Source organism: Lactuca serriola, chromosome 8 (genome assembly GCF_051521515.1).
Source record: "Lactuca serriola cultivar US96UC23 chromosome 8, Lser_US96UC23_V15, whole genome shotgun sequence".
Lineage (NCBI taxonomy): Eukaryota > Viridiplantae > Streptophyta > Magnoliopsida > Asterales > Asteraceae > Lactuca > Lactuca serriola.
Genome location: NC_136415.1, coordinates 163,464,145 through 163,475,797, shown reverse-complemented (window position 1 = coordinate 163,475,797; position 11,653 = coordinate 163,464,145).

Below are 11,653 nucleotides of genomic sequence, written 5' to 3'. Positions count from 1 at the left end.
ATCTCTACCCGATGGAGTTGAAGACTTCGCTGTTTATAGCGATGCGTCTGGGGTTGGATTGGGTTGTGTTTTGACCCAAAGAGAAAAGGTGATAGCATATGCGTCTCGACAGCTGAAAGAGCATGAAAAGAATTACCCGACTCATGATTTGGAGTTGGCAGCGGTAGTTTTCGCTCTAAAAATATGGAGGCATTACCTTTATGGCACGAAGTGCAAACTTTTCACTGATCATAAGAGTCTCCAATATCTCTTTAGTCAGAAAGAATTGAATATGAGGCAACGACGCTGGCTAGAATTACTTAAAGACTACGACTGTGAGATACTTTACCACCCCGGTAAAGCTAATGTTGTTGCTGATGCTCTCAGTCGGAAAGTCAATCTTGAAGGAAAAAGGCCAAGAGCGTTGAGAATAGAAGTTGTCTCGACAATTGTGGAAAGTATAAAGAAAGCTCAAGAGGAAGCTTCTGAGAAGAATGACCGAAAGGAGGAACGTTTGGGAAAAACGTTGGTGTTTGATACAAACGGTCATGGACTGAAGGTGTTCCAAGGTCGGATTTGGGTACCTAAGTCTGGAGGAATAAGAGATCTTCTGATGGAAGAAGCTCACAAGACCATGTACTCAATTCATCCCGGCAGCACTAAAATGTATAGGGACCTGAAACCCTACTACTGGTGGCCGACGATGAAGCTTGATGTTGCAAAGTATGTGGCCGAGTGTGTGACTTGTGCAAGAGTCAAGACACAACATCAGAAACCATATGGGAGTTTAGAGCCTTTACCTGTGCCTATGGGTAAATGGAAAGACATTGCTATGGATTTTGTCACTAAACTATTCAGAACAAAAAGTGGTCACGACATGATTTGGGTGGTCGTTGATCGATTCACTAAGAGTGCGCATTTCATAGCAGCCAAGGAGAAATGGTCTATGGATAAGCTTGCGAATTCTTATGTGAAGGAAATTGTGAGGCTTCACGGTGTCCCGTTAACGATTGTGTCAGATCGTGACAGTCGGTTCACCTCAAGGTTTTGGAAAAGTCTACAAGAGGAAATGAGTACCAAGTTGTGTTTAAGTACAGCTTACCATCCACAGACTGATGGTCAGAGTGAAAGAACAATACAAACACTTGAAGATATGATGAGAGCAAGTACCCTGGAATTCCTAGGTAACTGGGATGAACATTTACCTTTGGTAGAATTTTCCTACAATAATAGTTTCCACTCGAACATAAAGATGGCACCTTATCAAGCTTTGTATGGACAGAAGTGTCGTACGCCGTCGTGTTGGCTTGAGGCTGGGGAAAAGCAGTTTATGGGTCCCGAGAGGGTCCATCAGACTGCTGAGAAGTTGAAAATAATTAGAGAAAGAATGTTAGCAGCTCAGGATCGTCAAAAGAGCTATGCTGACAAGAAGCGAAGACCGATGACTTTTGAAGTTGAAGATTCGGTTTTGCTTAAAGTCTCGTCGTGGAAGGGACTTATAATGTTTGGTAAATGGGGAAAGTTAAGTCCGAGGTTTATTGGACCGTTTAAAGTTCTTCAGAGGATTGGGAACCAAGCTTACAAGCTCGAATTACCCGAAGAACTGAATGAAATTCACAACACTTTTCAAGTGTGTTATTTGAGGAAGTTCACGGGAGAAGTTCCCGATATAATTCCAATTTCTGAATTGAGAATTGATGAAAACAAGAAGTTAGTTGAAGAACCAGAGACAGTTGTTGACCGAAAGACTAAGAAGCTTCGACGCAAGATGGTCGAATTAGTGCTTGTTCGTTGGAAACATTTGAATGGGCCAAATCTCACCTGGGAAACGGAGAGTGACATGTTGAGTCGCTATCCACATTTGTTTGTTAATGTGTGATTCCGGGTACCGAAACATCCTAAGGGGGAGAGAATTGTAATGTAACGCCTGTGTTTCCAGGCTTGCCATTTTTTAGCAATGTAATAGTCTAGGTTAACCTTTGTAACCCGTTTTGAAATAATAGAATTGTATTATTTGAGTATTATGTGTTATGTGCTTAATTGTGTGTCTTAATTTAATTAAGAATAAAAACTAAGTGTCAAAATGAAATGTTAGATAAAGCCGATATCTATGGATAATGTTGTAGTAGTTGAAACGAGGTTTCCGTGCATATAAAGAACGTCAAAATCCGAGTTATAACGAAGAAGTTATGACCTGTCGAAGTTTCGCGACAGAACCGGCACGACCCAGCGCGACCCAGCGCGACGTAAATAGTGAATTTAAGGTAGATAGATATCTATCCTTAGTGATCTAAATGAGAATTTAAGATCTCATCGATAGTAGTGCAACGACGGAAAGACGGACGGAAACGGAGTTCAGATGAAGGAGTTATGAATTTCGAACGAAGTTTTCCTGTCCCGGCCTACTAAAGATAATATATAAGTAATATACTTATAATATATTAAAAATAAAGTCAAAATTAGCCAATGGAGTCTAAACGAGAGTTGTAGAGCATAATCTCACCTTCGCGGCGATATAAAGAACGTCGAAAACGGAGTTCGTATGCGAAAGTTATGAATTTTTGAAGTTCGGGGCGCGAAACCCCAAGACTGTCAGAGACCACGACGTGGCAAGCAGTGCCACGACGTGGCAAATCTCCTGTCACCTCCGGAAGGCCCTCAGATGCAACTTGGGATGACGCATGCAGTGACGACCAAGCCCACGACGTGGAAAAAGGTTGCCACGACGTGGCAAGGGCCAAATTTGCCCTATAAATAGATTTGAAGGGCCAGCCGTTTAGGGTTGCTATTTTCTCTCTTCTCTCTCCCGTTTTACCTCGATTTGCGTGTCAGAAGTACCCCGAAGCCCCGGTATCATTCCCGAGTCCCGAAGCAAGATCTGAAGCCCGAGAATCCCGAAGAGCGTGATTCCCGAGCCGAAGCTCTGCCCGCGAGAAGTTCGATTTTTGTGAAGATCTTCCAGATCTGCGGAGAGATACTACTTCTAGAAGCCGTCGTGCTGTCTGATCATCTTCTGATCAAGTGAGTGTATACTACCTTTCATAAACACGATAATAATACAAGTATGGTTTGAGTGTATTAAATATATTGTTGTTTATATGTGTGAATGTGTATTCACTTTCTTCTTTCTCATAGATTTGATTTATTCTCTATGAAATACGTGTTATGTGTGTGTGTGCCTCATCTGTTATGTGGAATATGTATTGATTAAAGCATGCTATACAGGTTTTTAAACTATGTATAAAAATGTATATTTTTATCTACTAATATGTTGGGTAGAACATGGCTAGATAGTTGGTGTGTAATAAACAGATGAGAGGCCTCGTTGTTGTTTGATTTAGTCATCTATCGGAGTTTAGATGACGACCACAGACTTTTCTAGATAGTCTTGTGGAAACATTAGCAGGTTCGCCACCTGTAGGTGTTAATGAACTTGGGTGTTCATTCGCCGTACTCCATCCCCCTCATGGTTGCCTTATTTGACTTATATTGCTGAGGAACCCCCGGAGCATGTGTTGTCGCCCCCATGAAATATTCTTAGACTAGGTCCCTTATGTTAGTTGTCTTAGGGACATAAAGTGAGAATAACGGGAATGAGTAATTGGGTTATTGTTGGTTGGTGGAAATTAAATATAATTATTTATTGTGGGTTGAAAACCCTATATGCTCACCAGGCTCCCAAGCCTGACCCACTCAGTTTTATTTGTATTACAGGAAGTGGCGCGAGGGCATAAGATGGATGAACCATCAAGTTGTTTTGTTTACAAGTCTGTATATGTATATATTTGTTGAATGACTTGTAATGTTATCGTTTATGCTTATTGGTCTGTATTGGAACATGACACCCCGAGTTTTGATTATATAATGAAAATACATTTCTTTTATGAAATGCTTTGGTAAACATTGTTTTATCATGTTTTGTTTTTGGGAACAAATTCCGCAACTCTTTCAAATCAAAAGGATTTACTCTGATATTATTTAAAAGCATAAATGAAAATTGGTCTTTTCTGGCCGAGGTTTTGGGGATGTCACATGTAACGCCCGCGTTTCCAGGCTAGGCATTTTCGTTGATGTAACAGTCTAGGTTAACCTTTGTAACCCGTTTTGAAATAATAAGAGCGTATTATTTGTGTATTATGTGTTTCGTGCTTAATTGCTTAATTATGTGATTTGATTAATTAAGAATGAAATAAGCGTCAAAATTTAAGTGTAAAATAAACTCAATATCTTTGCATAAAGTTGTAGTGGCTGAAACGAGGTTTCCAAACGTAAGTTGTAGAGCGTAGTCTCACCTATGCGTGGATATAAAGAACGTCGAAAACGGAGTTCGTATGATGAAGATATGAATTTTCAAAGTTTATTAAATAATTAATATTTAAATTTAATTATTATTCCCAATATTATCCGAAGAGGAGTCACCGGACTTATCCGGGTTACGCCTAGCGTAATGTTGTACGCCCAGCGAAGCATGACGAAGCCTCGCACTCGAGTACTCCGATGACGGATGCAGTGACGTTTCGGCATTACACCCAGCGTACCGAAGCAGTACGCCCAGCGTAATGCGAGGGTTCAGCCCTATAAAAGGGGCATACGAGGGCAACTTCTTTCTTTTACAAACTTCTTTCTTCCTCTCTAGTTTTTGCCTCGATTTGCATGCCATTTATACCCCGAAGCCCCGGTATCATTCCCGAGCCCCGAAGCAAGATCTGAAGCCCCAAGGATCCCGAAGAGCGTTATTCCCGAGCCGAAGCCCTGCCCGCGAGGAGCCCGGTTTTTGTGAAAATCTTCCAGATCTACGGAGAAACACTACTTCTGCAAGTCGTAGTGCTGTCTGATCATCTTCTGATCAAGTGAGTATGTAGTTACTTTCTTCCAACACATTATTATGAAGTATTTTATATAATATACGTGCTACGTGTATATATTTTGTTGTTATATGTGTGAATGTATATTCACTCTCTTCTATCTCATAGATCTGATTTATTCTCTATGAAATACGTGTTATGTGTGTGTGCCTCATCTGTTATGTGGAATATGTATTGATTAAAGCATGCTATACAGGTTTTAAACTATGTATAAAAATGTATATTTTTATCTACTAATATGTTGGGTAGAACATGGGTAGATAGTTGGTGTGTAATAAATAGATGAGAGGCCTCGATGTTGTTTTGATTTAGTCATCTAGCGGAGCTTAGATGACTACCACGGACTTTTCTAGACAGTCTTGTGGAACACTAGCAGGCTCGCCACCTGTAGGTGTTAATGAACTTGGGTGTTCATTCGCTGTACTCCATCCCCCCATGGTTGCCTTATTTGACATATATTGCCGGGAAACCCCCGAATGCATGTGTTGTCGCCCCAATGAAATATTCTAAGACTAGGTCCCTTGTGTTAGTTGTTTTAGGGACGTAAAGTGAGAATAACGGGAATGAGTAATTGGGTTATTGTTGGTTGGTGGAATTAAATATAATTATTTATTGTGGGTTGAAAACCCTATATGCTCACTAGGCTCCCAAGCCTAACCCACTCAGTTTCTTTGTATTACAGGAAGTGGCGCGAGGGCATAAGATGGATAATCATCAAGTTGTTTTGTTTACAAGTCTGTATATGTATATATTTGTTGAATGACTTGTAATGTTATCGTTTATGCTTTATGGTCTGTATCAGAACATGACACCCCGAGTTTTGATTATATAATGAAAATACATTTCTTTATGAAATGCTTTGGTAAATATTATTTTATCATATTTTGTGTTTGGGAACAAATTCCGCATCTCTTTTAAAATTAAAAGGATTTACTCTGAAAATGTTTAAAAAGCATAAATGAAACCGGTCTTTTCTGGCCGAGATTTTGGGGATGTCACAAAAGCACTCAAGTTATGACATGACATGAGTACATGTGATTAGACAAGATTGATAGTTCCTTTTGATAGTTGGTGGGAATATTTAATTTATTTTTATAATATTCTTAATTTCAGTCCGATGTATATAAAAAAAGTTAATGTCATATGTGTTCTCATATCTCTTGTATGTCATGCATGGAAATGTGAACAATTACTTTAAAATCAAAGTTTACCCAATCATGGCATGCAAACATGAAGTGATCTCCTCCGTGACTTTGGATGATTTTGGCTAATAACTCTAATGTAGTCTCGAACTGTGTTGTACATAGGATTCCAATCATGGGATCCTACTATGTAAACATAGTTGATAAGTGTTATGATACCAAACGGGAGGAAATAAACATGAGCCTTTTCAGGATCTCATGTAAGAAAACGACTGATTTCCATATCGTTGATGAAGATCCCCTATAACCTGAGGATTTCGTAGCATGTGCACTATGAAAAATTGGAGGGTATCCTTCTTCATAAACGGAAATTTTGAATCGCTTTTCCATTTCTAGGTAACTCCTACACAAATTTTGCATTTTATAAGTATTTCACATATCACATGTGCAACATAAAATACATTGGGTGAAAAACAAAAAATACTGTAACTATTAAGGAACAAAATGGTCTAACTCTTCCGAGCATGACGTTTGCAACATATCATATAAACACAAATCGATAAAGCAACAACCTTTGAAACTTAGTTTGAGAATCAGTGCAAACGCACAAACATTGGATAGTTGTGGCACCAAATTTTTTTCCAACCAAATGCAAAATAGTAGTGTCACTAATATTTCAAGAGGTTGCACCTTAATAGAAAATCAATTTTTTATACACTAACTAGCTGAAGTGGAGGCCTGGGAGCCCCCGGGAACCACTTGAGTCCGCCCTTATTAAAAGTAGTATTTCGATACTAATCAAATTTGTTAATTATTTAAATCAATACAAATATAATAAATATAAGACACGAAATAAGAACCACTTGAAATTTACTCTCTCTCTCTCTCTCTATATATATATATATATATATATATATATATATATATATATATATATATATATATATATATTCATTGTTGAATAATGACATAAAACAATATATATAAAATTTGTAACGACGTAAATTTTCAAACCAAATTTTTCATTTTAAAAACACATCAAACTCATAATATATTTCTCAAAAACATAATTGTTCAAGTGTCAACATAACTCCACATAAAAATGATCATTATCCCAGAATCCACATGATCTTGAAATTTGTGGGTATAATCAAGCCGATGCCTTCCCGCGATCCTGAGAAGTACCTGAAACACATATCACACAACACGGTAAGCACAAAGCTTAGTGAGTTCCCTAAAATACCACATACACAAATAATAAGCCTCTCATGGCTAGAACTCGGCATGGACCCTCCGGTCTCATGCGTCTCGGTGAAGACCCTCCAGTCTTACGGCTCACTGTGGACCCTCTAGTCATGTGTCTCAGTGAGGACCCTTCGGTCTCACAACTTGGTTTGGACCCTCCATTCCTATATCTCAATGAAGACCCTGCAGTCTTAAAACTCGGTTTGGACCCCCGATCCGATCTCAGTTAAACACATAATATCATAGCATATATCACAAAGACAGAAATGCATAATATCACATAACTCAATATAAGCACATAGGACCCTCCGGTCGATAACTCAAATAAGACCCTCTGGTCACTCGGTATTACCACGCAGATAAGTATAGTGAGAAGACTCACCTCGTAAGTAAGCAAGGAAAACTAGATACCCCTCGAACAACCTAATCTCCGCCTACACGTAATAAGCATCTCTAATTAACTCATAAAGATCACAACTTTATATAAACTCATGCTAATATCTTTCTAACTCTTGGGATGGGTAAAATACCATTTTACCCCTCCATGGTCCCCTTAATCCCTGCCTTGACCAAACCCTAAAGTCAACATAAGTCAACACTAGAGTCAACTGTCCATGTTGACCTGACTCGCCGAGTGCACCTATGTGACTCGCTGAGCCCCCATTGTTCCTCAAAGCATCGTGAAAACCCAACTTAACTCGTCGAGTTGTCTCATCAACTTGCCGAGTTACCCTTGTCCAGACTCATCGGGGAAAACCCTAACTGACTCGTCGAGTCAGCTCCTTGACTCTTCGAGTCCCTTGAATTAAATTCTCATTCAGACGTTTTAAGGCAGAACCCATGCCCCACACTCCAGATCTGACTTCCTAAGCCTCGATTATGATGTAAAGCTTCGATCTTTACGTTTATGCATGGCATATTTGCTCCAAAATGCCAATTCAAGCTCCAAAAAGGGTTAGATGCACAAGATATTATCTCTAGCTCAATAAAGTTTGGATCTTTGGACTCACAAGACCTCCTACACTCCAGATCTGAGGTTTCAACCTCAAATCATGCTCAAAGTACTCAAATGAAACAAAAGATATGGGAGAAAACCCTAGAAACTCCCTAAACCAAGATCTCATAAGGAAATGATCAAGTTAGCATCTTTTTACCTCCAAATGAAGCAAAACTCTGATGAACCTCTAGATCCAAAGCCTCCTCTTGATCCAACCTTTGATACTCTCATCTTCTCCTTCAAAAGTGCACTAATAACCACCAGATTAGCTCCTTTCTCACTCTTTAGCTCAAGTGGACGATTAGGGTTTCTCTCAAGGGTGTAAGGTGACTGGTGAGGCGGAAATGAGGGCTTAAGGCCCCTTAAATAGGTCACAAACCCGGAGATTTAGGGTTTCCTCACACAACGCCAACTCGGCGAGTCGGCTCTCTGACTCGTCAAGTCGGTCATTAAACCCACGTGACCAATCCAACTCTACTCAACGAGTTGGACACACAACTCATCAAGTCACTCATTAAATCCCAAAAATAAATAAATAAATAAATGTAATACCTGGGAGTCGGGATGTTACAATTCTCCCCCACTAGAATCAGACTTCGCCCTTGAAGTCAAGCTCCGGAAATAACTCTGGATACTGCTCGTGCATCTCGGACTCCGGCTCCTAAGTCCACTCATACCCCTTTCGATGTTGCCATTGGACCTGAACCGGGGGAACCTATTTGTTCCTCAGAACCTTCACCTTCCGAACCAAGATCGCTATTGGCCTCTCAATATAATTCAAGCTCGCATCCACCTAAATATCCTCTAAGGGTACCACCGCCGTCTCATCGGCAACACACTTCCTCAATTGAGACACGTGGAAGGTGTTATGAATCTCACTCAACTCTGTAGGTAGCTCCATCCGGTAAGCTACCTTGCCCACTCTGGCGATCACTCTGAAAGGACCAATGTAACGGGGCCCCAACTTGCCCCGTTTCTTGAATCGGATCACCCCTTTCCATGGGGATACCTTCAGGAGGAAAAAATCTCCAACCTGGAACTCTAACTTGGATCGTCGCCGATCTCCGTAACTCTTCTAGCGACTCTGGGATGTCAGTAACATCTGTCTAACCTGTTGAATCTGGTCGGTCGTCTTCAACACTATCTCAGTTTCACCCATCACTCGTTGCCCTACCTCTCCCTAACATATGGGAGTCCGACACCTCCTCCCATATAAGAGCTCAAAGGGAGGCATGCCAATACTGGAATGGTGGTCGTTGTTGTAAGAAAACTCAACCAAGGGCCAATAGGTGTCCCAAATTCCTCTGAAGTCCATAACAAATACACGCAGCATGTCCTCGAGCGTTTGAATCGTCTGTTCACTCTGCCCGTCTGTATGCGGGTGGTATGCGGTACTAAAATGCAACCGAGTACTCAACTCCTCATGAAATTTCTTCCAGAACCTGGAAGTAAATGCACATCTCGGTCTTACACTATCGAGGTCGACACTCCATGCCGTGCTACTACCTCTCTCACATAAATCTTGGTTAGTTTCTCTGCAGAAGAGCTCTCACTAATGGCGAGGAAGTGAGAACTCTTCGTCAACCGGTCTACAATCACCCATATCGCGTCAACCCCACGTGCGATCCTCGGTATCTTGGTGATAAAATCTATCGAAATATGTTCCCACTTCCACTGGGGAATCTCTAGAGGCTGTAATGGGCCATGTGGATGCTGATACTCTGCCTTAAACCGGTGACAGGTCAAGCACTTCTCAAGTACCCATGCCACGTCCCTCTTCATACAGGGCCACTAGTAATCTCTCTTCAGGTCCAAATACATCTTAGTGTCCCCTGGATGGATCGAGAATCCCGATCTATGTGTCTCCTCTATCAGTATGCGTCGTGCTCCACCTGTATAGGGTACCCAAATTCGCTCTAGGAAAGTCATAAGCCCACGAATGTCCGTCACAAACTCGGAAACCTGCCCAATCACCCGCTCCTTCTCCAACAGTGTCAACGGGACAAACTAATATAGAAAAAGTAGAGAAGGGACCAAAAGTGACAAATTCATGAATCTTTTGTGGCAATAATTTGAACAATAGAAAGTTTACTATTCATAAGGTGTTATATGAATTAATTGTATATATAGTGTATCTGACCTACCAAATCATTAATAAAACTTATGACAAAATTTTGTTAATTAACAAACTCATTGAAAAAGCTTAGGTTGAAAAAAGCTTCCAAATAGCTTTTTAAAATTTCATGAGTTTTTATAATGAAAAGTTCTTAAAAAAACTACTATCATAATCTTTGAGATATATACAAATAGAAAAAAGATGGAATAGCGTATAATGGAAGTTGGGTCACTATCATATGTGCCTATATACATTAATACATGGGATACGAGTGGACATAAAGTATCCCCGTTCTACCTTTTAGTATTTGTTAAAAGAGTGTAAATTCTTTTATTTATTATTTATTATTTTTTGGTTACGATTAAAAAGAAATAGGGTTACCCCCAAACTTTTTTTTATAGGAAAAACCGTAGTAAAATCTTTATGTATTGACCCTATAATCGATTTAGTCCCTTTATTATTATTTTTTTGCAATTAAGTCCTAATTACTGGTAAACGTAATCAAAGCAGGATAATTATTGGGTTAGTCGATACCCCATCGGTACTATGCGTATGTGGCACCTTACGTGTAAATGAGGGGTTTACCATTCCATTTCCACTTCGTTCGTCATATGGGGTAAATCGATTGAGAGAAAAAGGCTAGGGTTTTCCAAAGAGAAACATGAAGGAAATATGGTTTTACTGAGAGAAACGAAGGTAAACCCCGACTGTTTTTATTTATGGCTATCGAATCAGAGGAGTTCACCATGAAGCATCTAGAGAATACGACTTTGAAGAATACGAGGACGATGAGGAAGTGCTCGATACTGAACTTATAGATATGGAACTGGAAGATGATTTCAAAACACATGGTAAAGAGAGATGCAAGGATGATTTATTTAACTTCGGTTCTGATTTTGAAGATAATAAAGTCGATGAAGACAATGGCGCTTCTGATGAAGATGAAGAAGGGTTTGGGTCAGCAGAGGAAATCAATGACACAACAGGGGTTAATGATCTTCATTTGGGCTTCCCCATTCACGATTCATTAGTTAAGTGGAATAAGATGAAGCCCCTTTTTGGTGAAAGGTATGAATCACCACATCAGTTGCAACAATGCCTCACTAATTATGCTATTAAGACAAGGTATAACATTACATTTGTGAAGTGTAACACTATGAGATTAGTTGCCAAATATGCTTCTACGATGAAGTCCTAACCCTGTCCATTTAGAGTTTATGCTTCTTAGATGACTCAAGAAATGTCTTTTCAAATTAAAACCTTTGTTCATGATCACAAATATGTTAGAAATTTCAATATTTCAAATTTA